At 43.1% G+C, this 18140-nt stretch overlaps 1 protein-coding gene across 4 annotated transcripts in view; it reads right to left on the bottom strand.

The window, feature by feature from the left end:
- MYO10 (myosin X) overlaps nucleotides 1–18140 on the bottom strand; it is a 214272-nt gene that overhangs the window by 48297 nt on the left and 147835 nt on the right. The window contains exon 1 of one of the 4 annotated variants that reach the window (XM_082453668.1): nucleotides 15221–15604. The exons of the other annotated variants lie outside the window; for them this stretch is intronic. The gene's annotated coding sequence lies outside the window, so the exon portion shown is untranslated. Of the gene's footprint in view, nucleotides 1–15220; nucleotides 15605–18140 lie in introns of those variants that run through there. 4 annotated transcript variants of the gene reach the window in all.

Raw genomic sequence — 18140 nt, 5'->3', positions numbered from 1 at the left:
ATAAATACAAGCTTCATTTAAAAAAAAAAAAAAAAAAAAAAAAGCAAAGACATGTTTGACGTTTTGCTCTGTTTGCCTCAGATCATCCTGGAGAATTCCCTGTGAGGACATACAGATCTCCCGTGTTTTCTCACAGCAGCACACTATGTCATTACCAGAATGTGTCTAATCAGCTCCCTATGGAGGGACATTTAGGTTGGTTCTACCCTTTGCTGTTTTCTATTCAGCTTCTACTGAATGAAAGGAAATAAAGTGCAACCCTGGAGTCCCCACACCAGAAAATTTCCTGTCAACACTTCCATCCCTGGCTCCATCCCTGACCCCCTTTGTTTCATGGTGAACGCAGTCCTGTACCTCTGGTGCCAACGGTTAGGAGCCCCCCACAGAACAGGAACGTGATCACCCCAGCGTGAAGCTTTATAACCTCCTCCATCTCCGCCCAACCTCTACCTCTAAGGAAAGGGGATTACTGAGATGCCGTACATGTGAGACACGCTCTTGTTCTATGAAAGCACGACACTGCGGACTCCCTGTTTATACTGTGTCGACATCAATAGTTTGACATTTTGATCAGTCCGAAACTAATGACTGACGAGAAGAATAACTTGCAATTTAATTCTGCCAATTTTCTATTATGTTCCAGCATGTCAGACCATGGAATTTGGGGAGTTTATCTGTCACACTATATAACAAGGTCATTTAATAGTATTTCTAGTCCAAATGATGGATAGAAACCTAAAGGGATGGGTTATGATAAAAAGTTGTGTCTTTAATAAAAACAGCAGCTACCTATTCATGGAACAGTGACCCATTTCCGCTCTACAAGGATCTCTCGTAACCCTTACAGCCACCCTGTGAGTTAAATCAGTCCATGATGATCAAATTAAATTTGTGATATAAGGTGAGGAGAGGCAGTCATTTGGGAGATGCTATTAGCTGACATTTGCTCAGCACTGTATAGACCAGATGTCATGTGCTCACCTCTGCCGCCCTGTGAGGAGGGCAGGGCAGCTATCAGCATCTGCATTAAACAGGTCCAAAGAATGAGTGATCTGAGCCACATCACACAGCAGTTACCAAGACAGAGGAGCAACAGGTACCCACTTCTTCCAACATCAGAATCTCTGCAGCTTCTGCCAAAGCTTCCCTAGAATGCTGTAACTCCTCTACTTATCCACAAGTTCAAGTCCAAAGAGACTTTGTGTGGGTAGATGCTATGAGCGTCTGTGGGTGGTCGACGTGCTTCTGTTCTGGTGCTCGGATTAGACTGTATTTACGAATCTCTAAGGTGGTGGTGGTAGTAGCAGCAGAACTACTAGTAGTAGTAACAGACTAGTAGCGGCAGCAGTAAGAACGAAGGCTCACATGTACCAAGCACTAAGTGCCACGCAGCATGCTCACTTTGTAATGCTAGCTTTTCTTTAACTTTGGCAACTCTGAGGTGGCCATCATCCTTATTCCCGTTTTACTGATGCGTAACCTGAGGCACAGAGACGTTAATTAACTTATCCAGGGTCACGAAGCTCCTCGGAGACAGAGCCAGGGGAGAGTGAGGGTCAAGCCTGCATGAAAACCACTAGCTACACTGCTCCTCCGCAAGGTGCAAGTTCGGGAGGCGGGGTGGGAAGTTCCTGTAGCTCCAGAGTATTCATTGTTTAACAATGGAGTTTGTTTCCTGATACATTTGCCCTAAATATTCCTGAATGAAATTCATCACAATAGCTATCTTGGTAGCAGACTTTTAAGCCAAAACAGAAATCAACTTCTGAGGATTAAAACACAAATGAGACAATACATTCAGTTAGAGTCGGGGCTGGCAAAGAACAGCCTTGGAGCCACATCTGGGCTGCCATCTGTTTTGTAAATAAAGTTTTATTGGAACACAGCCATGCATTGTAACTGCTTCCACATGACAGTGGCAAAGCCTAAAATATTTCCCATCTTGTCAATTACAGGAGAAGTTTGCCAACCTGAGCTGGAGAATGAAAGCCAGGGAAATGGCGCTCTCAAAATAGTACACACTGAACTGTGTTCCAAAGGTAATTACACACCAGATTTCGAGAAATCAATATGGAAATAAAATAAAAAATATGTCAATAATTTTGAAATTTGTTACATGTTGAAATAACATTCCGGATTTGTTGGGCTAAAGCCTAATTTCACAAAAATTTCTTTTAAGTGTGGCTATTGGAAAAATTTTAATTACATACATGACTCACATTTTACTTCTACTGGATAGAGCTGCTCTAATAAATTAGGCTGAACCTCTGCTCTGTAAGGACTTGGATAGCTTGATACTATATTCTACTTGCATTTGTTTGAAACTCGGAGCATCTTTGACATAAATGAACTGTCAGACTATTTTAATACATGGCTTAAAGAGAGACAAGTAACACATACTTCTTCTCATTGAAAACATTACCCATTGTTCAAAGGTGAAAACCAACACTCACACAAATAACGTGAAACACAAGAGACCTCATGAAGAGTTTTCGTGAGGCCAATGTCTCTAAACAAAGAAATGAGACACGAAGAATTTCCATTAACTTCAAATAAAGTATGAAATATCAGCACAACGACTCTCAAACAAAATGTTAATTTCATTTTCCTAATGAATTTACATTTCGTTTCCAAAGTCACTCCAGAATATTCCCAGGGCATCAAATTTGTTTTATTTTTAACAAGTCATTGAACCCAGCATCTTCAGCACCCAGAAACAGAGCACCACTGGGGGAAGTTGTAACAAAGTTAGACTGAACAGGCCAGAATGGGGACAAAGACATTGTGATCTTCTCTCCCCCAAACTTGGCAAGTAAATGCTTACAAAGGCTACATGCCTAACAGCTCCCAGTGTTTGGCCCGAGCACCTTAAGTGGGTCCGTGGGACACTTCCTCTTTTGAATCTTAGCTGCCATTGTGCCCATGTCACAAACTTGTTTCCAAACCGCATAAATGTCCTGAAAAACCACACGTATTATTAACATTTGGTCGAGCGCTTCCTTGAGTTACAAGAATACAGGCCTCCTCCATGGCTTCTTTCTTCCATTCTTATGCCTTTCCGGTTTCCTGCCTTTAACAACCGGCCCTGCACCTGCTGCTCTGACCGCCCTTCCTCCCGCTGGCTGTGCATGTCGAATACTGCTCGCTGCTGGGTTTCCTCTCCTCCCCTGCATGCAAGGGAAGCAGGCAGACACCCCCGCTCTGCCTCGCTCTGGGCCATGAATTCCCAGCAAACGCTGCAGGAAGTTCCCGGTCTTCGTGCCTGCGCATCAGACCCCTCACGGTGGATGAGGCCCCCGGGTGCCCTCTGCCACTCACGTGGGGAAGACAGAAAGCAGTGTGTTCCTGCAAAAATGAGACCCCCTGCATCGCCAACAGTGGAGCTGGCGTTTGATTCTCACCACGGAAAAAAAGAGATGGTTTCCTTCCTAAATTAAACTCGCGAAGCAGCAAACAATGGTATCTATTATTTAAATATGGGTGACTCTGTACAAAGGATTTTCGTTACCTTAATTGAATCTGAAAGAACCCTATTAAGGCAAGCGGGCAAGCCAGGAAGATTATTCCATCACATGCATGGAGGAAGTGGATCGGATACAACTTGTGTGCCTTGCCCAAGGTCACGTGACTGGCAGGCACTAGGACCTCTGTCTAGATTCTGGGCTCTTCCTTCTTGTAGGAAAACCAGGTGGGCATGACTCCAAGTGTGGCCTGTGACAGGTGCCAGGCCATGAGGAGATGGACACCGAAAGTGAGAGTAAGCATTTAAGAACTTCTACAGCAAGATGACATGGCCACATCATTTTTATTCTATTTTTCAAAAGTACCAGTCCGGACTTCCCTGGCAGTCCAGTGGTTGGGATGCCACACTTCTACTGCAGGGGGCGCGGGTTTGATCCCTGGTGGGGAACTGAGATCCTGCATGCCACGTGGCGTGGTATTAAAAAAAAAAAAAAAAGGCACTAGTCCACAACGAATTGGCAAGAATAAAGAGAAGTTCTCTCTTGCTATACATAATTTGAGAGGTGCTGCTTTAGGAGGTACCAATGTCAATTCTGGGTAATGCTAAGAAATTTCTTGATAATCATGTGTACACAAACCTGCCGTTATTACACTATTATCAAGTTTGCATGAAGTACTAGACTTATTCCCCTTTCTATTGTTTAACATCAAATCAGGCTCAACAGATAAGGAAAGTGTACTTATCTAAATCCTTTCTCAAAACTGTTACAAGCATAAAGTGCCTATTCAGAAAATCTGATATCACATCTCTGTTAAAAAAGTTCTCGGAACTGTACACAAGATAAAATCCAAACATTAGCGGAAAGCATTTCCAGCTTCATCCCCTCCACTCCTCATCTCAAGTTTTACTCTCCAGTGGGGCCCATGAAGCCTCCCTTGTTCATGGAACTCCCACTGTACTCAGGGCAGCTGTCCTGGGAATGAGATCATTCTAAGTCAACTCTGAAAACCCATTCACCTTTGCCAGATATTCACTCTAACTTCCTGTGGAGTGAGGCTCAGCCACAGGCCCCAGGCTGGCCCTAGAACCAAGCAGAGAAGCCAGGACCAGGGAGATGTGAGGCAAATCTACTGAGATTTTTTTTTTTGTCTTCTTCCTAATAAAAGGAGAGCCACTCCTTCTGGGCCAGCCCTGATTCCTTTCAGAGGTAATGTTTACTCCAAGAGGCCAAAGCCTTTGTTTGCTTTATTCAGAGATGCATCCCAAGAGTACAACAGATCCTCGAAAACTATCTGTTGAAAGAACTGAATAAGGATGTTCTGCGAGGATGTGATGGTTGCCACTATGGCAGCCATTTTGCAACCTTGAGGAAGGACCAAGGGAATTGCAGATGCAGCGCTGTGAAGCCGTAATATTGTGAAGTCTCTAAACAAATGCTTCTTCTAAAATGTGATCCTTATGTATTTGTATGCTGTGTAGGTCACTGCTGGCCAAGTTATTTTGTGTCTTGTCACTGAAGAGTTGGGGTCTGCCCAAAGGGACATCAAGGGTATTGTGTGTGTGTGTGTGTGTGACACACCTGTGTGGTCTCTTGGTAGATGGACGAGGTCCTGTGGAGGAAGGGAAGGATCACCCCTAGGAAGGAGGGGACGCCAGCGAGGAACGGGCTTAGACTCCAGAGAGATCAAGATCCATGGTGAAAACGCGAGGCTGAGGTATCGCTTGATACTCTATAGCGGTTAATACCGTCAGCCGCAAAAACATTCAGAAGGCAAATGAGCAATGGAGCAGAGGTCAGCAGTGGCGACGTGAGCTGGTGTGTTATGTCAAAGCCAGACAGACATCCCAGGGTTGTGGTCAAGTTCAAATCCAGGTCAGGGAAGACAGAATGCATGGACCCAGGTTCCATGGCCACGGTGAGAACCGCTAGGTGGTGGCCTCACTGGAAGCAGCCAAATAGGCAGGAGGCCTGGGACAGGGTGGTGTCAGGAAGGTGGTTCTCAAAGTGCAGCGAAGACCTGACAAAGTGGGGGAGGGAGGACGCTGCGGACGAGGAGGGCGGGCGAGCTGGCTAAGAACAGATGTCCTCAGGCCCCGGCTGGTTCGCGAGGTGAGGTCATGTGCAGGAGTGGGAAGGCTGACATCACGCTAGGGGTGTGGGAAGGCTTCGAGGGAGGGAGGCGAGAGCAGGGAGGTCTCCTCCTCCGAGGCTGGCGCAAACGTGCCCTAGAATCCACGGGAGCGCTTTTCTCAATACTGTCCAGCAAACCATGGAATCGGAGAAAGAGGGGAACAAGAGCGTCACCCAAGATGAGGCTGTCCACCTGGAGGGAGGCGAGGTGAGCGAGCCACGGCACCTTACAGACACCCCAAGTTCATGACCAAATGGCTCACGCCTCCTCCCAGACCTGGGACACTGTTTTGTGTCTGGGCTCACCTTGTGATCATTCAAAGCTGGACATGTGATGGTTTGAGCACTCTTTAAAATATGTGTGCCCACCAATGAATCCAACTGAGGCAAGAAGATAATGAAATCCCAATGCAGGTTCACGATCAAGAGAAACTAAGGACTGAGGTCTACGTGAAGAAAAGCAACATGTTCACTCAAGGAGGGAGTAAAAATAATGGATGGATGAGATGGCAGGTTGGAGGGCAAATTTAAATTCTGAATAGGTCACATACATGTAAAATTAGGGGTTTGTAGATCAAGATTTAAAAAAAAAAATTGATCATCCTGAGAGTCAGTTAATATGTGTTGAAAGACAACCTCAGAAAAACACAGAGACAAAGTGGGGAGGGAGGGAAGGACTAAACATTTGTCCTAAACCAGACCACAAACCGTGGTAAAGCCAACAGAAGGTCCAAACCTTAGCATAAACCCCATCTGGACATCCTCACAGGGCAGCCTCCCTTTTGGGTATAATCTGTTGCCATTTTCTCTAACGAATGTAATTAAACCCTTTTTATCTTGCTAAACTAGACTTGAGTCTCTCTCTATTCACTGCTGTTCTATTTCTACTTCTCCATCCACCATACTGAACAGGTCACAGTCTCCTTTTATTCAGACTCGCTGTGAAAAACCATGCTGAGAAATACAAATTAGGGAGGCAGCTGTCGCTCTTTGTAGATGTTGGCAAGGAGGTTCAAATCAGTCAAGAAAACGCTAAAATAGCTGTGAAACTTACCCAGTTGTTTATACAATCACCAAGGTCATGTCGATGTGATACGGATGCTAAGGAAGAAAGTGTACAGCAGGGGATGAGGAGGAGAGAGAGAGAGAATGGTGTCCAGTAGCCAGACATTCACCAACGTCCAGGAAAACATGTCAAACTGAGAGCTGTAATACTCGGCCAGAGTTACTACTTTTACAATGCTACATCAGTAGGTACTAAGACATGCCATCATGGTAGCATAACTCAGCGTACTGATAATAATCAGAAGCACATACTTGTATGGTTTCTTGCTTGAAGGTATTTGAACTTCCGAGACAAAAAAACTTCTGACCCACTGGAAACCAGAGATCATTCACCATACTTAGTTCCAAAAAAAAAAAAAACTGTTCTTTTTAAAAACTTAGGATGCAGAGAAAAACAATGGTTTTTAGAGGCAAATAAATAAAAAGCCATATTGGGACCAAAGAGTTTGAACTGTCATAAAAAGTAGGAAAATAAAAATAGCACCTCGGAAAAATTTGAGCCTAAACCCAGAAATGTCAAATATTAGAAAAAAATATGATTTCACCAGATTCATGTTAGTTGAGAGCTGGAAGGAGTTTGAGAAATCACCCCATCTCACCACCCCATTTATACAGGAAGAAACTGAGCAGAAGCTACCATCTACGTTTGCTTAAAAGAATTCAGTAAGGAAAGAGCCACCTCTTTGATAATGGATGTAGCTGATTTATAAATATTCATCAGTACAGGCTAGGCTATCAGAAAAAAAATCAAATGGAGAACTTTACTTGAAAACTGTTCCACGCGGTCTTCTCTGAGAGAAGTGGCATCGTATTGGCATGTCCTTGGTAAATTCTACTTTCCCAAAGGAAAATGAGGGCCTGGTGAGAAGGGGACTATGGGGAGCGCAGCTTCCTAGGAGTCCTTTCTCTTGCTTATTCATGTATTAAAGTGGTTGTCTGCAAGTCAATAATGGGAAATTAGCCAGCCTTAGACACAGCCAATATCTGTTAAGTATAAATTAGGAACGCCACAAAATATTCCGCTGAGCAGTTGGAAGTTGCTAGGAAACGGGAGGTCAGGCGATGCCCAAAGGCCAGGTTATTCCCATCCCTGGGGCCTGGACAGGACTGGTTCATGCTGGAGCCCCAGCATCGCAGAGCCAGACCACAGGCTTCTGAATCATGTGACTCAAGATGCTTAAATCTGGATGCCCCTCTTGGCCTTCTACCTGGGGACAGGACCCAATGAGAAAATCCAAGGAAGACACAGGAAACAGAAAACATACATGTGACAATAATGCACTCTTTCTCCTCATCCGTCTTTAGAATAACATTATTTCCTGCACATCCTTCAGTAATCCAATTTACTTATTAACCCTTACCATGTTTCCCATTCTTAGACTTAAAGCATACTTTTCAGGGTTCTGATAATACTTTTTCCATGAATTTGTTTTGAAACACATCTACCCCCAAATGGATGCATATGCTTCACAAATTCTATTGGAGGATGTGGTGCTGAGTTAGTAAGTGGTGGATAAGTTCAAGAAGAAACGAATGCCTCTTTATGTCGGGACCCTCACAGTCACGGCCCCTAATGGAAGGGCCACACCAATGCACATACGCTGCCTCCTTCCAGAGCGACAGATATGTTCATTATTATTTATCAGCCACCGCGACCATCAGTGGTCAGTGTGTGCCAGAGTCTGAGCTAGAAGCTTTACAGACATGATCACAGTTAACCTTGTAACCACGCTAAAAATGGGTGACTTCTGTTCTCACTCCGCCAATAAGCAAACTTGAGTTGCTAGACCAATGTCACGTGGCCGGCGAATGACAGCGAGTCCAGCATTTCCTGTAAGACTTCACTCAGTCCAACACGATACGCAGCCTCCTGACGCATCTTCGCTCATCATTTTAATCCAGAAATGGTGAAAGATTAACCTGTTTTATCAATCTGTTTACTCTATAGTGTCTGAAGGACAGATTGCCTTATTCGCTAACAAACAGCAATACAATCAACTTGTCCTTTGAGAACTATGAAACCTTATGCCATTAGCCTTGGAATATGTAGAAAAACAAGCCCAGGTTAAATGACTGCTACAGAGTCACTGGGCTGGTTGGGATTAGGTCCGCATTAGAGGTTAAATTCTGTGCTTTAGGCCACAAAACCATGGGACCAGGCCAGGTGCGATCAGTGTTGTTTAGAAACACTACTATGATACACTGTACGCTGGTGAATGCTCTCAAAAGTCCTCCTGGGTCTGTCTCCACCTTTTTCCCCCATCAACGTTTTGGCATCGTCAACTATGATCCGAGGCCAGCCCGTGATTTATTAACTGAAACGGAAATGATTTAGACACGACCTATTCATCAGTTCATTTCTTCCTATATTTTTGCACCCAACCCCTGAACACAGTTAATATTCAACCAAAGAGTGTTGCTTCATCTATCCCTACAAGTCAGTGAGGTCTATTCGTCTCTCCCTACACCCTCTCTCGGCTCTGCATCCTTGGCAGTTTACAGTCTGCAACAGAGTGCAGTCCGGGTTTTAGGCTAGTTTACCAAAGCAGAACCAAGAACAGAAAAGCCTGAGTACCCAAGCCAGTTGCTAAAGGCCCTTCGAATATTCCCAAACCGCTTTGTCAATCGTTTAAATACTTTATACCAACATGTTGTAACAGGGAGAGTGGATGTGCTCTGAGCAGGCAAGGTGAGTAATGCAGAACAAGTGGCAATTGTATTGTAGTTAATTTTCTTTTTTAATCGATCACGAGAAGGGAAAGGCTTTAACTCTGTCAACACTGGCAGAGCTCCAAGTTTGTGTAAACCAGGAAATGCCCCGAGCACAGCTCCAGACACAGCAGGCGTTCCTGAGCAGAAGTGGCCCATCTGCTGATGCAATGAGGCTACAGACAATGGCTGGTCCAAGAGATGGTCAGTTCCACAGAGATTTGCAGTTTTTTGTACCTTTTTGCACCTTTGATACCAGGCCCCAGCACTAACAGGTTGTGTCTGAACCCGGGAAATCCGAATCACGTGACACCACCACCAGGTCCGACCTGCCCTTCCACCTCCACACAGGACCTCATTTCCCTAATTTGCAAGGTGCCTCCGACCAAATGGCTCTCAGGGCTGCCACTGTGTGTACCCACGGTTCAATGTAAACTGAACAGTCCAAGCTTTATTGGAATTGATGTAATGAAGGCATTGAATCAAATACAGAGGCCAACTTTTCAGAGTTAATACCAAAACAAAAGAAAAAGGAAAAGAGAAAAAAAGGAAAAGAAGTCAAGTCAGGCTGATTTCCCTTCTGCCATTTCTCAAGCTGCAATCAACATATTCAAGATTCTTTACATGTGGCTGGAATCATCTGGTGGGGTTTGTTTTTCCAGCTCAGCAAAATTGGCCTCAGTCCTCTACTTACATAGTGTAACAACCTTAAACCTTCTGCTACTTATATATGTAACAACCTTATTTAAACTGTCCCACTGAAAACAACATCAAGGGATGCCTGAAAGACTTCATATGCAAACCCTTGTCCTGTGCCTAAAGCTCAGAGACTGAAATCTCAGTAACTCAAACTTACTGTGCATGTTCAAACTTCATTTTCTTGCATCTAAAGAGACTTTTGAAAAAAGCGTTAAATAGTATCTAAAACATTCCTTCACTGGTGAAATTTTCACACATTTTTAACAGGGACACTTTCATTTCGTAATGGCAAACTTTTTGAGTCTATCGCAGAATTCTTAAAGCTAAACAGTATTCCCTTTTTAGTGAAATACTGGCAAAGAAAGCATCTGGCACACTTTAATGAGCTGTTTTACCCTTTCACAGTGGCTGAAACTAGGACATCCATTCATCTGAGAAAGTGGAGAGCACAGAGCGATTACGTAATCCTGCAGGATATGCTGATATCCAGGGCACTCCACCCCCGCCCCCCCAAATTTTAAATTTTCTAATACTACTTACTAGGAAAAAAAACAGTAATATATGTTTTCATTTAATGATTCAATACCTGTGAAAAATGTTAAAGGATATTATTTTCACCGTATATTCATCAGTTAAAACAAGGTTCAAAGCCGTAACAAGCGCTATAATAAAAATTAAGTTGTAGATGCCATTTTTTTACCAAGAGCAACGGAAAAATAAGGATAAACCCAAGAAATAATCAGCGTTGACACCTTAACCCAGTGACTTCCAACCAGGGGCAATTTCGCCCTCTGGGGGACATCTGGAGGTGTCTATAAACATTTGGCGGGGGGTGGGGGGGAGTGGGGTGGGACTGGCATCTATGGGGAGAAGGCAGGGCTGTTGCTACGCGTCCTATAATGCACAGGACAGTGCCCCTTAGCAAAGAACTGTCCTGTCCAAAATGTCAACAGTGCCAAGGTTGAGACACTCTGCCCTAACCCGATACATTTAAAAAAGGTTAAACAAGGAGGTGGAAGGAAAAGGATGTGAAATTTAATTATGGACACATTTCAGTTTGAAGTGCTGGCCAAGCACAGACCCAGGAAAGAAGTAGGTTACAAAGCTGGGCTATGAGGCCAAAGCTTAGAGGAGGGTTTCAGGCTGGGAAAACACAGCAGAAAGGTACTCACCTGGGCTGAGAGGAGAAGGAGAGAAGTGAGCGTTTCTTTGGGAACAGCACAGGTGAGGAGGTGAGGGCAGCACCCGAGGCCAGGCCTACACCCAGGGAACCAGTCAAGAGAGGGAGGGGGAGGGGAAAGGGAGGGGGGAGGAGGCTTGGTCAGAGAAGTGCCAGGAAGGAGGAGATGGCTGGTGATGCCACAGCCCTGGGGGCGGGAGGTGGAGATTAGGAGGGCAGGGCAGAGAAAAAGTCTACCTGGAAGCTTTCAGCAGGACAGAGGCAGAGGCAGCTTGGATGGCATAGCCTCAGAAATAAGAAAACGGGCACGGCCTCTTTTTAGAAATGTTCAGCAGTGAAAAGAAGACTGCTCTAGGGGGAACCCGGTCAAGTCCCTATTCACTCCCACCTCCCCTTTCTTTTACATAAATAAATACAATGAAAGTATCAGCAAGGAGATGGGATCCTGGGAGAAGGAACCCTTTACAGCCCAAGAGAGAAAAACTGATGGACTATGGTCCCAGGGGAGGCAAGAAAAGTTAAATCAGGAAGACAGGACGAGACTGTCCTTCAGAAAGGCTGCAACAATTTAAACTCCCAGTGGCAAAGTACATGAATGGGAGTTTCCTCAAATAGTCACAGACCCTGGAACATGTTACTGAACACGGAAAACCAAAAACTCATCCAATCTTCACATTGGCAAGGCTATCTCACTATTTTAGGTTTTATTTCTTTGATTATACTATTGACGTTGTCAGGTTATTTTTCATTTGTATCACACCTTTTGCAAATTTCTTGTTCATGTGTTTTACCCATTTTTCTACTAAAATATTTGTTATTTTCTTATTGATTTGTGAGGGCTCTTTATATAGTAAGGCTCTGAATCCATTGTTACACATTGCAAAAACTTTTCCTGTTGCTGGCCTTAATGAAGGGCAAGCTGTCCATGTGTGTATGTACACATCAAAGTCATAACAATGTGCCTACTCTGATTTTAGCAAATAAACTTCTGAGAATTTACCTTAAGGAAACAGCCTTAAATGAGCACAAATATTTACACACATGAATAATACAGTAAGCAGCATTGTTTACAATAAGAAATAAAGGAAATAATCCAATAATAGAAATTTGACTTAAAGCACAGCCACTGACAAGTGTATACAGTCATGAAAAAAAACACAGGAATACTTTAAGATATATTAATAAAAAAGTTAATAAAAACAGAATTACCATATGATCCAGCAATTCCGCTCCTGGGCATATATTCAGACAACACTATAATTCAAAAAGATACACGCACCCCTACGGTCATAGCAGCACTATTCACAATAGCTAAGACACAGGAACAACTTAAATGTCCATTGACAGATGAATGAATAAAGAAGATGCAGTGTATATATACAATGGAATACTACTCAGCCATAAAAAAGAACAAACTAATGCCATTTGCAGCAACATGGATGCAACTAGAGATTATCATACTAAGTGAAGTAAACCATAAAGAGAAAGACAAATACCGTATCACTTATATGTGGTATCTAAAATATGACACAAATGAACCTTTCTATGAAACAGAAACAGAATCACAGACACAGAGAACAGACTGGTGTTTGCCAACGGGGAGGGGGTTTGGGGAGGGGTGGAGTGGGAAGTTGGGGTTAGCAGATGTAAGCTTTTATATATAGAATGCATAAACAACAAGGTCCTACTGTATAGCACAGAGAACTATATTCAATATCCTGTGATAAACCATAATGGAAAAGAATATGAAAAAGAATATATATATGTGTATAACTGAATCACTTTGCTGTACAGCAGAAATGAACACAACACTGTAAATCAACTATACTTCAATAAAAAATATTGATTAAAAAAAAGTAAGTTACATAATTGAGGTAGACTATGATCCCAATTTAAAGGAAAAGCTATATATACAATAAAATGTAAGGATTGTCTCTTGGTAGTAAAATTATAGGTAACTGTAAATTAAAGAGGTTTTTTTCTTTGTATTTTGCATATTTTCCAAATCTTTTATAATCAATAAGTATTGCTTTTATATTGGGGAGGGATGCAGGCAAAACCTAGTAACTATTGTAATGATGTTTACTGAATAGTTACTGTTCACTGTAGTAGTATTTTTGAGTATTAGGGAAAGAGCTGGCCTGAGGAAGGAACAGGGGAACTCCCCAGGGTCAAAGGCCAACACAGGGAAATGCTGAGGAGCGGGTGAAGGCAGAGAGCTTTCTCCAAGTCTGAGAAAAGCCAGGGACGTTCAGACTCTGAGCCCAAACACCACACTGCAATCTTCCCCCAGTACCCATTCTCTGGTCTCCAAAACCCGGACCCTTCGCTCCAGTCATTGAGGGGAAACGCAGCTTTTAGAGTCGATCCTTCATACAGATGCTGGGTGGGCAGTGGTGAGTTTTACAGCAAAGTCACAAACAGAAATCTCACATTAAGGGGGCTGCCGGCGAAAACATTAATACGGAGCCACTTAGGCTAGAAAACACACACACTCACACACACACACACACACAATCGCAGTTTGCCTATGATTCATAGTTGGTCTGGGACTGGGAATGGCTCAAATGCTGGATTGGGCTGCTGTTCTGACTGGATGCTATTCTAGAAGTTCATCAAGCTAAGCCAAAAAATGTACAGCCAGAGGGCTGCAGGGAGGTGGTGTGGCTACCCTTCACAGTGGGTGCAGGGGAAATATTTACCCATCTTGGCAGATGGCACCTCCCAGGTGGGGAAGCAAGCAGGGCCGTCTGGGGTGCCTTCGCAAACGTACCCTTCACCATGCCATGGTGCTCGTCAGAGAGAGTGAAATATTACTCATCTGAGAGTGACTGTATTCCCCCACTGCAAACAACAATAGGATTCTGGAACTGGGGATCTATATGTTTAAGCACAGAAATACAGGTGAGAAAACCCAGAGGTACAACACGATGAAAGAGTCAGAAATATGTGGCACTTTCTTGAAGGTGACTTACACTTCGTCTTTCTCTTATGATGGTTATTAATTTTACGTCAGATTAATTACCCTTAAGATTGCAAAAACTGATGGTAAAAATAAAATGTTCTAACATTCGGTTTTCACTTGGCACTAGAAATCTATTTCGGGGAAAGCAGATTTGGCTAAGTGGCAGCCAGCCACATTATTATTCTTTTCTTTTAAATGTAACTCAATTTAATATGAAAGACCACCTTCACATTTAAAACACTTATTCCCTTAAAGGGCACTTTTAGCAACTGAATAGAAATCAGCTGAACACATTCAAGTGGCAGTAGAAGCAGAGATTAGCATTTCAGACGCTCTTTATTATGTTCTTTCCTTAGGGAGTTCTCCTCTGGGGAACAAGAGGATCTCAGCAAAATGTGTCTCATCAGGTTTCTCCCAGGCAGATTGCAAAATATCGGCAAGTTTATGCTTGTGTGAAACAAGCACATGATATTAAACAAATCACCATTCAATTCCTGTAACTTTTCCCAGTTCCATACTTGTGTATCAAACAGTTTATAATACAACTTATAAAGATGCCGATTCTTGTGCAGATTTATTTAAAGGCTGGTATAAAGCACAGGGCAAGAAAAAGCTGCAAAACTGTAGCATATAATTTTTTAAAGGGAAATTCTTTGACATAACAAATTCAAACAAAAGAAACGACCACTCACCATTTCCCGGTGCAACCTAATATTAAAAATGATTTTTCCTATAAAAGATGAATTCCATACCAAAAAATATATTGCATTATCAATGCCTTAGCCAAGAGGTTATGTCTTTTGTTTTTACAAAGCATTAGTAGTTCAAACTTGTACATGCAATCAAAATCAGCACTTACCCATTTGTTTAGAAACTAAACACTTCTGGTACTCAGAGAGACGGCAAAAACCTGTTTTCCTCAGGCTTAAAAAACTCCTCTACAAAAGTCTACAGTACTGCAATCACTGTGAAACTTTTAAGCAGTGCAAATAAGAGAAAAACCCCTACCTTGGGTTTCTTTTGCCCCCTTCAGCTTTTGTCCACTGTAAATGGCTGCATCTTTAGCAGTCCGGGCTACAAGCATCTGAGCCGACAGACACAAAAACGGGCTTTCTTCAGCTCACTGCTGTTCCCAGTCTTTTATGTGGTGTCTTGGGCTCTGCTTGCTTAATTCCTGATTCTTCTGAAAGAAGTCCAGCCTGGTGAGGCTGGCGGGATAACAACTGCCGAAGATACTTTTGACCGTCGGAGCAAACGAATCACCTTGCATGCACCAACAAACATGCAAAGTCATTTGAAGGTCCAAAGACTCTGAATTTTCAAAGATGACTAACATTAAAAAGGAAAAACGCCCCAGGACAAAACCAAGCATGTAGTTGTGATCTTGGAAAGTCCACCCTGAGAACAACACCCCTCCCTTGAGCCCAGATTCATTTCTGGCTATTTATCCTGGTCTTTGCATAGCGCTCCTGAATAGTTGCCATGACAACTCGGTAAACAGGATTCAAGTGACCACTGAGGGGTTTAGCGGGATTGTTTTGTTTAGGGAGAAGAATGGTAGCTTTAATGCTTCCTCTACTAAAATTTCCTGGAAAGGTAGAGCTGCTTTTTTTTTAGGTTGTGGGTAGGTGATGTTCTCAAAAGTCAAAAATGCTGGCGAAGAGTGCTCCAGTTACAGGAGAAGAGGCAACAGGAGTGGCAATCAGAAAGCCAGGAAGAATTATGGAAGGTTACTGAATGCCAAGTGGGCATTTTCCAGTAAGGATGCAGAGGAAGGGGAATCATCTCCAGAGGCTGTTAAGACTAAGTGAATGTAGGGAGGATTGAGAGTCTGACAATCCAGATAGTTCTAAAACATCCTCCCTTCCCGGTTCTCCTATGCTCTCTCTCCTCCTCCATTTTTTCATCAGTCTCTTCTCTATAAAGCAGTGTCATTCAGATTGTGTGCTATAGAAACTTCATTCTCAATCTTCACCCTTTGGCCAGGCAATCAGAAACTATCCTATTCTCATAAAATTTTACTTGAAAAAAACGTTCACTGTGTTGTGAATAGATGATGAACATTTAGCACTTTGACACATCACAATGGTATCATTTGTCAAAACTCAATCATACGACACGGTGAACTTTAATGTTATAACTTTGGATTTTAATAATAATAGATCAATACTGGTTCACTAATGATAACAAATGTACCACACTAACGCAAGATGTGAATAATAGGGGAAAGTGTGTGTGTGTGTCTGTGTGTGTGTGTCGGAGGCGAGAGTGATACAGGAACTCTCTGTACTCTATGCTCAAATTTTCTGTAAATTTTAAAATATTCTAAAAAAGAAGGTCTATTCGTTTTTTTTAAAAAATGAAATCAAAATGTTCATCCCATAACCATGTCAAAGACTAAAGGAAATTAAAAAAAGAAAAAGAAAAACAAAAAGCAGCAGCTAGTTACAACAATCTGCCAAGGGTATGAGATTTAAAACTAAACTCAAAAAGGAAAAGGTCTGGCAATAGTCTTAGCTTTTCCTTGATTCAGCTTAAACTGGGGGTTAACCTTGTGAGGATGAAGTGAGCATATTTTCCAACCCAAACACGTAACGCAAGTATGGACTGGTTCATACAGTTCAGTGTAGCTGTTTCACGTCCCCGTTACCTCATTTAATACCTACAGCTGCTCCCCTAAGCAGGCACCATTACTTTACACACTTTGGAGAAAAGGAAACAATCCCAAAGCCACACAACCGCTCAGTGACAACAGGCTCGACAGATAACCAGTCACACACCTTTGATCTATTTCGATTTCATCCCAATGCTTCAGGGGCCCTGCACCTGAGCAATAGCCTGCCCACATGGGCGGGGCCTCTGTGTATCAGAGCTCGCTAGACCCAGGGCACCTTGCACCCCATGTCTCAGCCGGGAGTGGAGCAGGGCCACCTATGCACTGATGAAAACCAGTGAACGGAAGATGCGGAAATGCAGATTTCATGCAGTACAAGTACAACCTTTCCCATAAATAGTAAGAGCTTTTAAAAAGACAACAGGGTGCCTTTAGGTGTAAGGAAAGAGTAAGTTCTCTGTTCCTGGGAATTATTTAGGAAGAGGGAGGCTGATCCTTTTGCGTCTCATTGAAAGGGGATAAACCGACCTATTTCATCAATTCTTAACGCAAATATGTTCCCCTCTCAGATTGCCTGAATGTGTCTGTGACTTGCTGACCATCATGCCGTAATTCCATACACGGATGTGCGTGGATTTCATCACAGCTTTTCAATGTCTTTGAAAATCACAGGCACTATTGGAAGTACTTGCACTGAGTCCAGCTGTCCTTTAAATGTAGTCTAAATCCTCCTCTCTAGAGTCATCGGGGAAACAGAAAGCTATTTTATCTGCAGAAAGGCCTGGAAACAGGGTGACAAGGTGTAAGTGTGTTATCAGTGAAGCAAGGATTTGCGGTGGACGAATGACCTCCACTTCATTCTTGCAAATTAAAAAGCAAGCGCCTGGAGATAAGACAGCATCGTGCCCTGGTTAACTAGGTAGAGCTTCTGCTTCCACAGGGATGTATAAATAATGGTGCCCTTTACAACCATGGGAGTCTTCGATTCAATACGGTAATAGATGTTTGGACTGAATGATGTACAATTCCAGAAAGTTCAATCAAAATGCTAAAATCCAGTGTTTAACCTTCTAGGTTAAACCCTTGTTATCTGGCAGATTTGCACACTCAGTCATGCCCAGGGAACACATTCCCGAGGGGGATCCCACTTAGAGATCTCAGTGTCTGAGTATGAAGCACCAAGCCCAACTTAAAGTGTCTGTGAATGAGTCTCCAGTGCTGTGCTTGGCTGTTCCAAAAGGGCTCCAAACCCTGGAGGTTTGGCGGGGGGGGCCGGGGGGGCGCCATGTCTGAGAAGGGGGCCAGCTGGGAGAG

This window comes from Balaenoptera physalus (genome assembly GCF_965194825.1).
Source record: "Balaenoptera physalus genome assembly, chromosome: 3".
NCBI classification, from domain to species: Eukaryota; Metazoa; Chordata; class Mammalia; order Artiodactyla; family Balaenopteridae; genus Balaenoptera; species Balaenoptera physalus.
The sequence above is the reverse complement of the archived record's forward strand: the minus strand, read 5'-3'. Positions and strand labels throughout refer to the sequence as shown.